The sequence below is a fragment of the Nomascus leucogenys genome, chromosome 1a (genome assembly GCF_006542625.1).
Source record: "Nomascus leucogenys isolate Asia chromosome 1a, Asia_NLE_v1, whole genome shotgun sequence".
NCBI classification, from domain to species: domain Eukaryota; kingdom Metazoa; phylum Chordata; class Mammalia; order Primates; family Hylobatidae; genus Nomascus; species Nomascus leucogenys.
Window position 1 is genome coordinate 11,143,319 of NC_044381.1, and position 15,530 is coordinate 11,158,848.

The 15,530-nt window shown below is 38.1% G+C and overlaps 1 protein-coding gene across 34 annotated transcripts in view; it reads right to left on the minus strand.

Moving 5' to 3' along the window:
* Nucleotides 1-15,530, minus strand: part of PTPRD (protein tyrosine phosphatase receptor type D) — a 2,318,035-nt gene that overhangs the window by 2,039,785 nt on the left and 262,720 nt on the right. The window lies entirely within an intron of this gene.

A 15,530-nucleotide genomic window follows, 5' to 3' on the forward strand; every position in this document is an offset into this window, starting at 1 on the left:
GATTGAATAAAGAAAAAAAGTGTGGCTCATAAAAGATAATATACCAAACAAATTAGAGTGATCAGACATTAATGTTTTGTGTCTTAAAGATAATATTGGGTGCAAAATTCATATGGATGAGTTATGTCTTCATAATTTTCATATTGTTAAGCAGGTGTCAAGATGGTCACAGTATTGTAGAATGGTCAGTATGCAAAAATTATGCAAGAAATCATGTAAGAAATGAAACATGGCTGTAGTGTCTGATAGACGGTTTTAACATTATAGTTCTGGGCAATTTACAAAACCTCTCTAAACTGCTGCTTATCTGTAAAATGCAAATAGCAATATTGGTCTTCTTTTCATTTGTGTGTTTTGTTATTATTAAAGAATATTTGATATAGAAAGCATCAGCTCATATTGAGTTCCTAAGTAATATTAATTCTTTTTTCCCTCACCTTTTATGTAATTCCATATGTATTGTTAATATTACTCAGCATAGAGTGTTAAGCAATCTTAGCAACTCAACTTTTTAATGGTATCTTTCACAGTGGTTCCTAGCTTTCTAACCTTTTGAAGCTGTTAAAATAAAGTCAAATAATGATACTGCTGTGGCTTAAGTGTATGCTAGGATCAATAAATTGTGGTTCTTGGAATAAATTGCAATTAAATGGATAGCACTTGATTGCTTGACAGTAGGTAGTCTTTTTGGCCCAAATAAACTTGAGTATCAGTCTGATTCATAAGCTAATTAGTATGGACTTCACTTGCATTTCACTGGAAGATCATCAGATCGTATAGACTCCTGTCCACATCATGAGTGTGCCCTTGATGTTGGCCTGTGTCACTTATAGGTAACAAGTCCTCTTCACTTGTTTACTTTGTTTATTCGCGATTATAGTAAGCATTTTTAATCAAGTAGAATATAGAAGAAATTTAACATGTTTCTAAATAAGCACTCTAACAGCTCTAAAAACTTCAATACTATTGCCTGCTTTTTTACATTTCTATACATTTAGGATAAAACATGCCTTAATTCAGATATGATAAAGGCATCAACATTGTAAAGAATGATGATTGTTACTGAATCTTTGTAGCAATAGAAAAATTTATATAACAACTAATTATACACTAGAAAACACAACAGGATAGATATTTCATGGCAAATTATTTGAATTAATCTGAAAATAAAGAGTCAAAGTATTGTCCTCAAACGTATAAATACACTTACTTAGAGTATATTATTTTATTATTCTTAATTTTCAGCACCTTCTATTTCATGTGGTGTTTTATATGTAATAAATTCCAGCATATACCTGTATAACTATTGAATGAATATAAGCCATTCAGAGACTAAAGCAAAATAAGTTAAGCAATCCCTTGGACTATAAATTCCATTAAGATAAATAATGTGCTTGTGTGTTTTCTTCCTCTATATATCTACTTCCCAGCATATGTCCATCCAGAGATTAAATAAATGTTTTGAATGAACAAATTAAAAAGGTTGGATTTCTGAAAAGGGACAATGACTGTTTAAATGTAAAGTATCTTCTCCACTTAAATAGCCTTACCTCCATACCTCTTGTTTGTTACATACTTTTTTTTTTGTAATACTTTAAGTTCTAGGGTACATGTGCACAACGTGCAGGTTTGATACATAGGTATACATGTGCCATGTTGGTTTGCTGCACCCATCAATTCATCATTTACATTAGGTATTTCTCCTAATGCTATCCCTCCCCCAGCCCCTGACCCCCCAACAGGCCCTGGTGTGTGATGTTCCCCACCCAGTGTCCAAGTGATCTCCTTGTTCAGTTCCCACCTATGAGTGAGAATATGTGGTGTTTGGTTTTCTGTTCCTGTGTTAGTTTGCTGAGAATGACGGTTTCCAGTTTCATCCATGTCCCTGCAAAGAACATGAACTTATCCTTTTTTATGGCTGCATAGTATTCCATGGTGTGTATGTGCCATATTTTCTTAAACCAGTCTATCATTGATGGACATTTGTGTTGGTTCCAAGTCTTTGCTATTGTGAATAGTGCCGCAGTATACACACGTGTGCGTGTGTCTTTATAGTAGCGTGATTTATAATCCTTTGGGTATATACCCAGTAATGGGATGGCTGGGTCAAATGGTATTTCCTGTTCTATGTCCTTGAGGAATTGCCACACTGTCTTCCACATGATTGAACTAATTTACAGTCCCACCAACAGTGAAAAAGTGTTTCTATTTCTCCACATCATCTCCAGCATCTGTTGTTTCCTGACTTTTTAGTGATTGCCATTCTAACTGGCCTGAGATGCTATCTCACTGTGGTTTTGATTTGCATTTCTCTGATGACCAGTGATGATGAGCATTATTTTCAGGTATCTGCTGGCTGCATAAATGTCTTCTTTCGAGAAGTGTCTGTTCACATCCTTTGCCCACTTTTTGATGGTTTTTTTTTTTTTCTTGTAAATTTGTTTGAGTTCATTGCAGATTCCGGATATTAGCTCTTTGTCAGATGGGTGGATTGCAAAAATTTTCTCCCATTCTGTAGGTTGTCTGTTCACTCTGATGGTAGTTTCTTTTGCCCTCAAGAAGCTCTTTAGTTTAATTAGATCCCATTTGTCTATTTTGGCTTTTGTTGCCATTGCTTTTGGTGTTTTAGTCATGAAGTCCTTGCCCATGCCTATGTCCTGAATGGTATTGCCTAGGTTTCCTTCTAGGGTTTTTATGGTTTTAGGTCTTACATTTAAGTCTTTAATCCATCTTGAATTAATTTTTGTATAAGGTGTAAGGAAGGGATCCAGTTTCAGCTTTCTACATATGGCTAGCCAGTTTTCCCAGCACCATTTATTAAATAGGGAATCCTTTCTCCATTTCTTGTTTTTGTCAGGTTTGTCAAAGATCAGATGGTTGTAGGTGTGTGGTATTATTTCTGAGGCCTCTGTTCCGTTCCATTGGTCTATATCTCTGTTTTGGTACCAGTACCATGCTGTTTTGGTTACTGTAGCCTTGTAGTATAGTTTGAAGTCAGGTAGTGTGATGCCTCCGGCTTTGTTCTTTTTCTTAGGATTGTCTTGGCAACACAGGCTCTTTTTTGGTTCCATATGAACTTTAAAGTAATTTTTTTCCAATGCTGTGAAGAAAGTCATTGGTAGCTTGATGGGGATGGCACTGAATCTATAAATTACCTTGGGCAGTATGGCCATTTTCACGATATCGATTTTTCCTATCCATGAGCATGGAATGTTCTTCCATTTGCTTGTGTCCTCTTTTATTTCATTGAGCAGTGGTTTGTAGTTCTCCTTGGTTCATCACATCCCTGGTAAAGTGTATTCCTAGGTATGTTATTCTCTTTGAAGCAATTTTGAATGGGAGTTCACTCATGATTTGGTACTCTGTTTGTCTGTTACTGGAGTTATACACTTTTTTAAAAAGCAAACCAATCAGAATCAAATAAATAATTTTCTCAGGCCATGCTTTCTCTGTTGTCTCATATTTATGTTATTCATTTTAGATGCTATTATAAATCTAAAATCATGTAAATCTCCTATTATACTATAATAATGTAAATTTATGTTTCTGAGCATTACATCCTTTCTCCCCTTTCATAGAACAGAAACTTGGTGAAGACTAAGGCTAAAAATGACTTATCTTTTTGGTATGCTGATGAATTCCAGTCACCCACCATTGCATCTGATTCATTGCAAGTGGTCAATAAATATTTGCTGGGCAAATTCAAAATTACCAAAATTCAAAAAAACCAAAATGATAAATTTTAAATAATATTTCAGACAACCTCAACTTACAAGTGGAAATATATTTTCATAAATTTATAGTGAACTTTTCTTCTTTTTTAAAATTTTTTTATGATACTTTAAGTTCTGGGATATAAGGCAGGTTTGTTACATAGGTATACACGTGCCATGGTGGTTTGCTGCACCCATCAACTTGTCATCTACATTAGATATTTCTCCTAATGCTACCCCTCCCCTAGCTCCCCACCCCCCACATGCCCCAGTGTGTGATGTTCCTTTCTCTCTGCCCATTTGCTCTCATTGTTCTACTCCCACTTATGAGAACATGTGGTGTTTGGTTTTCTGTTCTTGTGTTAGTTTGCTGAGAATGATGGTTTCCAGCTTCATCCGTGTACCTACAAAGGACATGAACTCATCTTTTTTCTGGCTGCACAGTATTCCATGGTGTATATGTGCCACATTTTCTTTATCCAGTCTATCACTGATGGACATTTGTGTTGGTTCCAAGTCTTTGCTACTGTGAACAGTGTCACAAAACACATACGTGTGCATATGTCTTTATAGTAGAATGATCTGTAATCCTTTGGGTATAATCCCAGTAATGGGATTGCTGGGTCAAATGGTATTTCTGGTTCTAGATCCTTGAGCAATTGCCACATGTCTTCCACATGGTTCAACTAATTTACACTCCCACCAACAGTGTAAAAGCATTCCTATTTCTCCACATCCTCTCTGGCATCTGTTGTTTCCTGACATTTTAATGATCACCATTCTAACTGGTGTGAGATGGTATCTCATTGTGGTTTTGATTTGCATTTCTCTAATAACCAATATCAATCATTTAACCTCTTTCATATATGACAACACAGAAAATATATGGAATTTAAGCAATTATATTGAAACACAATTTAAAACAGTACAACCAGTGATAGTATTTGAAATTAATAGGATTCTAAGCTCAAAATGCTTAAGTAAATGTTTCCATGTAAAAATTGGTAGAAGTCTATGAAAAGAATTAGAAGCAAAACATATTCCCTAGCTCTTAATGTCATCCAAAACAAGAACCTGTGTTCCTTGAAAGCAAAATATATGTCTTATTGACTTTGTTATGTCCAGAAATGAACATGACACCTGGTTCATTTTGGGGCTTCAATTCATGTTTTAAATGCCTTAATGAATGAATCAATCAACTAGAAGGTTCAGAATGTTTAGGAATTGAAAATTGATGCATAAAGGGTGAGGAGGACAAAATAAAGACTGAAAAATTATATAAGAATAACTATCGCAAGGACAATAAACCAAACACCGCATGTTCTCACTCATAGGTGGGAATCGAACAATGAGAACACATGGACACAGGAAGGGGAACATCACACTCCAGGGACTGTTGTGGGGTGGGGGGAGGGGGGAGGGATAGCATTAGGAGATATACCTAATGCTAAATGATGAGTTAATGGGTGCAGCACACCAACATGGCACGTGTATACATATGTAACAAACCTGCACATTTTGCACATGTACCCTAAAACTTAAAGTATAATAATAAAAAAATAAAATAAAATAAAAAAAGAATATATGATACAGTAATTTAATAATTTAATATCAAAAAACTATTCAGGGGCTGTAGTTTCATAAGATTATGGCTTTATTCTAAACTGCAAGTGATATTAGAATTCCAGAAAATATAAAGTATGTTTGCATAGGTAGATTTTTAAACATTCATGATGAGGCATTATCTTTTTCCATTCTAAGGTCAGTGACCTCAGATTCGATTGTAGATAATATTTGACAGTATCTTTTTCCCATGCCTGTAAACCGATCTGGTAATGAGAGAGGATGTCTTGTTTTACTGTCCTTGTGTTACATTTACTGAAGTGAATGGGTAGAAAAGTTTGCACAGGTGTGGGTCTGAAAGCAAGAGGTAATGTAATTTCACAGAACATGCGGTTTGTCATAGGCCTTACAGCAAGTGTCATAGCTCTGAGTAGTCTTAGATCTATCCATCTGTCTAATTATCAATTTGTTAGAAATCTTGCAATAAAGAATTATAGTTCTATGAGCTGCATAATTATGATGTCGTTACAATAAACCAAATGTTTAAATACTTTTATCTTTCAGGTGGCCACATGCTAGACCGCAGGAAAAAAAATAAAAATTATCTCTTCTGTCCTTACTACAAGGCATACTTCCCCTCCTAGCTCCCTGAAATTTCACCCTCATCAGCCCAGATCTCCACCATGCACCCAGTTGTCTTTCTCTACTCTTCCTTTCTCATTCCTGTCTTTACACTTCATTGTCTGCCACTGTTTTTCAATGGGGCTAGTCCAGAACTAGCCCTGCCTCTATGAGCATATTTTGGTTTTCCTCCATGTATTTTTTCTCTCAAATTATTTCTTTGTAAATAAAATTTTTGTTGATGCATAATAGATGTACATAGTTTCAGGTATATGTGATAATTTAATTCACTAGCATAATTTGTATGATTTGTAAAGATGGAATGTCCATCGTCTTAGCTATTTGTCTTTTTTTTTTTTTTTTTGAGACGGAGTTTTGCCCTTGTTGCCCAGGCTGGAGTGCAATGGTGCAATCTCGGCTCACTGCAACCTCTGCCTCCCGGGTTCAAGCGATTCTCCTGCCTCAGCCTCCCAAGTAGCTGGGATTACAGGTGTCTGCCACTACACCCGGCTAATTTTTATATTTTTAGTAGAGACGGGGTTTCTCCATGTTGATCAGACTGGTCTCGAATTCCCAACCTCAGGTGACCGCCCACCTCAGCCTCCCAAAGTGCTCAGATTACAGGCATGAGCCACTGCACCCAGCCAGCTATTTGTCTTTATGCTAGAAATATTCTAATTATTACTTTCTAGCTATTTTGAAATGTACAATAGGCTGTGAGCAGTGGCTTATGCCTGTAATCCCAGCACTTTGGGAGGCCAAGGCAGGAGGATCATCTGAGGTCAGGAGTTTGAGACCAGCCTGATCAACATAGGGAAAACCTACGACTACTAAAAATACAAAAATTAGCCCAGCATGGTGCATGTGCCTGTAGTCCCTGCTACTCAGGAGGCTGAGGCAGGGAGAATCACTTGAACCCAGGAGATGGTGGCTTCAGTGACCTGAGAACATGCCACTGCACTCCAGCCTGGGCAGCACAGCAAGACTTCATCTAAAAAAAAAAAAATGTACAATAGATTCTTGTGAACTATAGTCACACTATTGATCTATCAAGCACTAAATCTTATTTTATGTCAAACCTTATATTTGTACCCATTAATCAACTTCTCTTCCTCTCTCCTTCCCTGTTACCCTTCCTGGCTTCTCTAGGATTACTTTTTTATAAGGAGATTGCTTTTTATAAGGATTGTAAGGATTACTTTTTTATAAGATTGGTCTGAACTTCTAACTATAAACTCTAAAATATCCATTCACCTATGCCAATGATCTACTTTCTTAATATGAAATGTTGTTATCTAAGTTTCTAAGAGTGCTATTTAATTTTAGGTAAAATGAATGTTAGAAAACAGCATTTAGAGGGACAAAAACAACCAAAATGATTTAAAACAGGGTTGACAAGCATATGCTGCAAGTGGTAAAACACTGCTCCTTACGTGCTGCACATCAACACTCAGTCAAAATTCCTTCCCTCTAAGCAAGGATGCAGCCTCTGAATTCTTCTAGGTAATATTCCCTTGGTCAGATAAAGCATAAAACTTGTCTTCTCTGTATTAAAAATGTACCTTTTAGTATATGCTATTGAAAAATGAAAAAAAGTTTACCTCCCCTGTTTGCATATAACATTTGTTACATTATTTCATTTTAAAAATCTTGTAAAGTTTTTCTAATAATGTGAGTAAAATGCTATCACGGAACTTAGATATACGTGTGAAAGGAAAATAAATCTTTGGACCTTAAACTCACTAGGCTAAAAGGAAAAGTCCAGCTGGGAACTTGGTCATGCAAGCCTGCCTGCTATTTTGGTCCCTAAATAAGATGGCTACAAAGATGAAAAGCTATATAATTCCCTAACATTTTGCCCACAAGTAAATTCCTTGAGGGCCCCAAGATTTTTACCTTCAAGTGTATCTGCCAAAGTTCACCATGGCGATGTAATTGATCAACCTATCAATTATCTTTGCAGGTACAGGGGACATAGGACAGAACTCAGTCATCCCTCTGCCCACCTGAGACAAATGCATATCTGATTGTTTCCTCTGCCTTACTGTCTATGTTATATTATATAAAAATGCAGATTCACTGAGCAGGACAAAGGCATTAATATTCTCCCCTACTGCATTAATATTCCCCCCTATCTCACATGATAACTGTGTATTTCTCAATATCATGTCCTTTCCCCTTTAAATTTGAAGCCCTCAAAATCATCTTTGGGGAAAGCCATAGACCTGTCTCCAGTGGGGCAGGGGGTGTGGGGCATCCTTAACTTTGGCAAATAAACCTCCTAAATTGAGACCTGCCTGGATCATTTTCCTTGACTGACATATGCACACAAACATGCACACAAACACACATTCATACATATTTTCTAGCTGTAATTACAGCCCCTGCAGATAAATTATTCCAGTTAACATTGTGGTCTATGTTACCAACTGTCTAACCTAAATAAACAAGTTACTAAATAAGAAATATGCACAGACACATACACAAAAATGCATATACATAAACCTCTCTATTTGATACACTGTGGATTTGTTTCCATGTCCCTCAGTATTTTTTTTAGAGTGTCATTTGAATAGGTCTTTAAGTTAAAATTAATTTTGACTGTGTGAATACATGAAAAAGTATAAAAAGGTCATTTTCACTTCATAATATCTGTTGGATTTAGGCTTAATTTAAAAATAATCATTAAAAATAAAAATAAATTTAAAAAATCACATTTGGTGGGCTGAAAAATTGCATCACAAAGAAGTCCACATGATAATTCTAAGTACCTGTGAATATCTTACAGGTGCATGGCACCACACCCGGGTAGTTTTTTGTATTTTTAATACATGAGGGGTTTCACCACATTGGCCAGGTTGGTCTCGAACTCCTGACCTCAGGTGATCGGCCCACGTCGGCCCCCAAAGTGCTGGGATTACAGGCATGAGCCACTGTACACAGCCCGGATCCTTTTTCTTTTAAGTAATTAAAAGAGAAGCTGCAATGCCTGTCAAGGCAGCTAGATTGGTCAAATTAGGTTGGAGGACAATATAAGTTCACAGACTAGAAAAGTCTATGGGACACTACTGATTAGACAATACTTCGCGAATTAATATAGCCCCATTTCATTGGGTGTGCAGAGTATACATGTCTTTTTTCTTCTCAGCACCCTGGATTATATCTTAAGAAAGATGCAGCATAGAGGCCTTATCAGTTTTTAAATGTTTCAGACATTAATTAGCAAAGACTCTCTTTTTGTTGTCGAAATATAGTCAAGGGAACTATAAGAAGAAACTTTAAAGACCAAGTCAATTTATCTTGTAAATAGCCATTCTAAACAATTCTGTTATCTAAATATTACCTTTATTTTACATGATATTTATTTGATATAATAGGGTGGCTCACTTAATCTTTCCAGATTTCAATTTACTCATTATTAATAGTATACCATTATTTTATAAAACAAAAAAAACTGAGCATTTACTTTGTTTGAGTCTCTCTGCTAAGCTTTTTACATATATTCTGTCATTTAATCCTCACTACAATATACAAAACATATTGTCATTATTTCTATTTTACAGATAATGAAACAGAGGCGCCAAAAGATAAGTAATTTTCTAAGATCAGGATATTGGTTAGTGGTCAAATGGGCCATCTGCCAAAAGAGTCTATACTGTATTACACTGTATATAAAAAGATAATAAAGGCTTCTGCACAACCTCTCAAAACAACAATTAGGATTAAATTCATCCATGCATTCATTTCTACATTCCATCATAAAGCTAATGGTCATCGTGCACTTAGAATGTGCTCACCAAATATTGAGCGTGGTGGGATAGAGCTATGAACCAAGAGACAGGTGTTTGGCCTTACGGAGTTTACAGGATAGGTGGAAAGATATCATACAGCGATGATATAAAAAAGAAAGTGCAGTGAGCTATGACAACAGCAAAGAAGAGATGGGTATAATACTGAAGAAAGGAGCCAAAGGTCAGTTTTAGGGAGATGTCATTTGAGCTAAGATACATAAAAGAAGGTTCACTACGCAGATACCAAAAAGATAAGTCACGATATATAAAGTCACGTTATAAGGTGTTAAAGAATTGTAAAATTTGAGGCATTAAGCATTAAAACAGAGTTGTGACAAATGTGTTGAAGAAAAATATGCTCTGCGGGGTAGAGCCAAGATGGCCGAATAGAAACAGCTCCAGACTACAGCTCCCAGCGTGAGCACACAGAAGATGGGTGATTTCTGCATTTCCACCTGAGGTACCGGGTTCATCTCACTAGGGAGTGCCAAACAGACGGCACAGGACAGTCGGTGCAGCGCACCGTGCACGAGCCGAAGCACAGCGAGGCATTGCCTCACTCGGGAAGCACAAGGGGTCAGGGAGTTCCCTTTCCTAGTCAAAGAAAGGGGTGACAGACGGCACCTGGAAAATCGGGTCACTCCCACCCTAATACTGCGCTTTTCCAATGGGTTTAAAAAACGGCACACCAGGAGATTATATCCCACACCTGGCTTGGAGGGTTCTACGCCCACGGAGTCTTCCTGATTGCTAGCACAGCAGTCTGAGATCAAACTGCAAGGCGGCAGCGAGGCTGGGGGAGGGGCGCCTGCCATTGCCCAGGCTTGTTTAGGTAAACAAAGCAGTCTGGAAGCTCGAACTGGGTGGAGCCCACCACAGCTCAAGGAGGCCTGCCTGCCTCTGTAGGCTCCACCTCTGGGGGCAGGGCACAGACAAACAAAAAGACAGCAGTAACCTCTGCAGACTTAAATGTCCCTGTCTGACAGCTTTAAGAGAGTAGTGGTTCTCCCAGCACACAGCTGGGGATCTGAGAACGGGCAGACTGCCTCCACAAGTGGGTCCCTGACCCCCGAGCAGCCTAACTGGGAGGCACCCCCCATTATGGGCAGACTGACACCTCACACGGCCAGGTACTCCTCTGAGACAAAACTTCCAGAGGAATGATCAGGTAGCAGCATTTGCGGTTCACGAAAATCTGCTGTTCTGCAGCCACCGCTGCTGATACCCAGGCAAACAGCGTCTGGAGTGGACCTCTAGCAAACTCCAACAGACCTGCAGCTGAGGGTCCTGTCTGTTAGAAGGAAAACTAACAAACAGAAAGGACATCCATACCAAAAACCCATCTGTACATCACCATCATCAAAGACCAAAAGTAGACAAAACCACAAAGATGGGGAAAAAGCAGGGCAGAAAAACTGGAAACTCTAAATTAAAAAGCAGAGCACCTCTCCTCCTCCAAAGAAACTCAGTTCCTCACCAGCAATGGAACAAAGCTGGATGGAGAATGACTTTGATGAGTAGAGAGAAGAAGGCTTCAGACAATCAAACTACTCCGAGCTACAGGAGGAAATTCGAACCAATGGCAAAGAAGTTAAAAACTTCGAAAAAAAATTAGATGAATGTGTAACCAGAATAATCAATATAGAGAAGTGCTTAAAGGAGCTGATGGAGCTGAAAGCCAAGGCTCCAGAACTACGTGAAGAATGCAGAAGCCTCAGGAGTCGATGAGATCAACTGGAAGAAAGGGTATCAGTGATGGAAGATGAAATGAATGAAATGAAGCGAGAAGGGAAGTTTAGAGAAAAAAGAATAAAAAGAAATGAACAAAGCCTCCAAGAAATATGGGACTATGTGAAAAGACCAAATCTACATCTGATTGGTGTACCTGAAAGTGACGGGGAGAATGGAACCAAGTTGGAAAACACTCTGCAGGATATTATTCAGGAGAACTTCCCCAATTTAGCAAGGCAGGCCAACATTCAGATTCAGGAAATACAGAGAGTGCCACAAAAATACTCCTCGAGAAAAGCAACTCCAAGACACATAATTGTCAGATTCACCAAAGTTGAAATGAAGGAAAAAATGTTAAGAGCGGCCAGAGAGAAAGCTCGGGTTACCCACAAAGGGAAGCCCATCAGACTAACAGCTGATCTCTCGGCAGAAACTCTACAAGCCAGAAGAGAGTGGGGGCCGATATTCAACATTCTTAAAGAAAAGAATTTTCAACCCAGAATTTCATATCCAGCCAAACTAAGCTTCATAAGTGAAGGAGAAATAAAATTCTTTACAGACAAGCAAATGCTGAGAGATTTTGCCACCACCAAGACTGCCCTAAAAGAGCTCCTGAAGGAAGCACTAAACATGGAAAGGAACAACCGGTACCAGCCACTGCAAAAACATGCCAAATTGTAAAGACCATCGAGGCTAGGAAGAAACAGCATCAACTAACGAGCAAAATAACCAGCTAACATCATAATGACAGGATCAAATTCACACATAACAATATTAACTTTAAATGTAAATGGACTAAATGCTCCAATTAAAAGACACAGACTGGCAAATTGGATAAAGAGTCAAGACCCATCAGTGTGCTGTATTCAGGAAACCCATCTCACGTGCAGAGACACACATAGGCTCAAAATAAAAGGATGGAGGAAGATATTCCAAGCAAATGGAAAACAAAAAAAGGCAGGGGTTGCAATCCTAGTCTCTGATAAAACAGACTTTAAACCACCAAAATCAAAAGAGACAAAGAAGGCCATTACATAATGGTAAAGGGATCAATTCAACAAGAAGAGCTAACTCTCCTAAATATATATGCACCCAATACAGGAGCACCCAGATACATAAAGCAAGTCCTGAGTGACCTACAAAGAGACTTAGACTCCCACACAATAAAAATGGGAGACTTTAACATCCCGCTGTCAACATTAGACAGATCAATGAGACAGAAAGTTAACAAGGATACCCAGGAATTGAACTCAGCTCTGCACCAAGCAGACCTAATAGACATCTACAGAACTCTCTACCCCAAATCAACGGAATATACATTTTTTTCAGCACCACACCACACCTATTCCAAAATTGACCACATAGTTGGAAGTGAAGCTCTCCTCAGCAAAAGTAAAAGAACATAAATTATAACAAACTGTCTCTCAGACCACAGTGCAATCAAACTAGAACTCAGGATTAAGAAACTCACTCAAAACCACTCAACTACATGGAAACTGAACAACCTGCTCCTGAATGACTACTGGGTACATAACGAAATGAAGGCAGAAATAAAGATGTTCTTTGAAACCAATGAGAACAAAGACACAACATACCAGAATCTCTGGGACACATTCAAAGCAGTGTGTAGAGGGAAATTTATAGCACTAAATGCCCACAAGAGAAAGCAGGAAAGATCCAAAATTGACACCCTAACATCGCAATTAAAAGAACTAGAAAAGCCAGAGCAAACACATCCAAAAGCTAGCAGAAGGCAAGAAATAACGAAAATCAGAGCAGAACTGAAGGAAATAGAGACACAAAAAACCCTTCAAAAATTAATGAATCCAAGAGCTGGTTTTTTGAAAAGGTCAACAAAATTGATAGACCACTAGCAAGACTAATAAAGAAGAAAAGAGAGAAGAATCAAATAGACGCAATAAAAAATGATAAAGGGGATATCACCACCAATCCCACAGAAATACAAACTGCCATCAGAATACTACAAACACCTCTACGCATATAAACTAGAAAATCTAGAAGAAATGGATAAATTCCTTGACACATACACGCTCCCAAGACTAAACCAGGAAGAAGTTGAATCTCTGAATAGACCAATAACAGGTTCTGAAATTGTGGCAATAATCAATAGCTTACCAGCCAGGACCAGATGGATTCACAGTCGAATTCTGCCAGAGGTATAAGGAGGAACTGGTACCATTCCTTCTGAAACTATTCCAATCAAGAGAAAAAGAGGGAATCCTCCTTAACTCATTTTGTGAGGCCAGCATCATCCTGATACCAAGGCCAGGCAGAGACACAACAAAAAAAGAGAATTTTAGACCAATATCCTTGATGAACATTGATGCAAAAATCCTCAATAAAATACTGGCAAACTGAATCCAGCAGCACATCAAAAAGCTTATCCACCATGATCAAATGGGCTTCGTCCCTGGGATGCAAGGCTGGTTCAACATATGCAAATCAGTAAATGTAATCCAGCATATAAACAGAACCAAAGACAAAAACCACATGATTATCTCAATAGATGCAGAAAAGGCCTTTGACAAAATTCAACAACGCTTCATGCTAAAAACTCTCAATAAATTAGGTATTGATGGGACTTATCTCAAAATAATAAGAGGTATCTACGACAAACCCACATCCAATATCATACTGAATGGGCTAAAACTGGAAGCATTCCCTTTGAAAACTGGCACGAGACAGGGATGCCCTCTCTCACCACTCCAATTCAACATAGTGTTGGAAGTTCTGGCCAGGGCAATCAGGCAGGAGAAGGAAATAAAGGGTATTCAATTAGGAAAAGAGGAAGTCAAATTGTCCCTGTTTGCAGATGACATGATTGTATATCTAGAAAACCCCATTGTCTCAGCCCAAAATCTCCTTAAGCTCATAAGCAACTTCAGCAAAGTCTCAGGATACAAAATCAATGTACAAAAATCACAAGCATTCTTGCACACCAATCACAGACAAACAGAGAGCCAAATCATGAGTGAACTCCCATTCACAATTGCTTCAAAGAGAATAAAATACCTGGGAATCCCACTTATGACGGACGTGAAGGACCTCTTCTAGGAGAACTACAAATCACTGCTCAGTGAAATAAAAGAGGATACAAACAAATGGAAGAACATTTCATGCTCATGGGTTGGAAGAATCAATATCGTGAAAATGGCCATACCGCCCAAGGTAATTTACAGATTCAATGCCATCCCCATCAAGCTACCAATGACTTTCTTCACAGAATTGGAAAAAACTGAAGTTCATATGGAACCAAAAAAGAGCCCGCATCGCCAAGTCAATCCTAACCCAAAAGAACAAAGGTGGAGGAATCACGCTACCTGACTTCAAACTGTACTACAAGGCTACAGTAACCAAAACAGCATTGTACTGGTACCAAAACAGAGATATAGATCAATGGAACAGAACAGAGCCCTCAGAAATAACGCTGCATATCTACAACTATCTGATCTTTGATAAACCTGACAAAAAGAAGCAATGGGGAAAGGATTCCCTATTTAATAAATGGTGCTGGGAAAACTGGATAGCAATATGTAGAAAGCTGAAACTGGATCCCTTCCTTACACCTTATATAAAAATTAATTCAAGATGGATTAAAGACTTAAATGTTAGACCTAAAACCATAAAAACCCTAGAAGAAAACCTAGGCATTACCATTCAGGATATAGGCATGGGCAAGGACCTCATGTCTAAAACACCAAAAGCAATGGCAACAAAAGCCAAAATTGACAAATGGGATCTAATTAAACTAAAGACTTTCTGCACAGAACAAGAAACTACCATCAGAGTGAACAGGCAACCTAGAAAATGGGAGAAAATTTTCACAACCTACTAATCTGACAAAGGGCTAATATCCAGAATCTACAATGAACTCAAACACATTTACAAGAAAAAAACAACCCCATCAAAATGTGGGTGAAGGACATGAACAGACACTTCTCAAAAGAAGACATTTATGCAGCCAAAAAACACATGAAAAAATGCTCATCATCACTGGCCATCAGAGAAATGCAAATCAAAACCACAATGAGATACCATCTCACACCAGTTAGAATGGCCATCATTAAAAAGTCAGGAAACAACAGGTGCT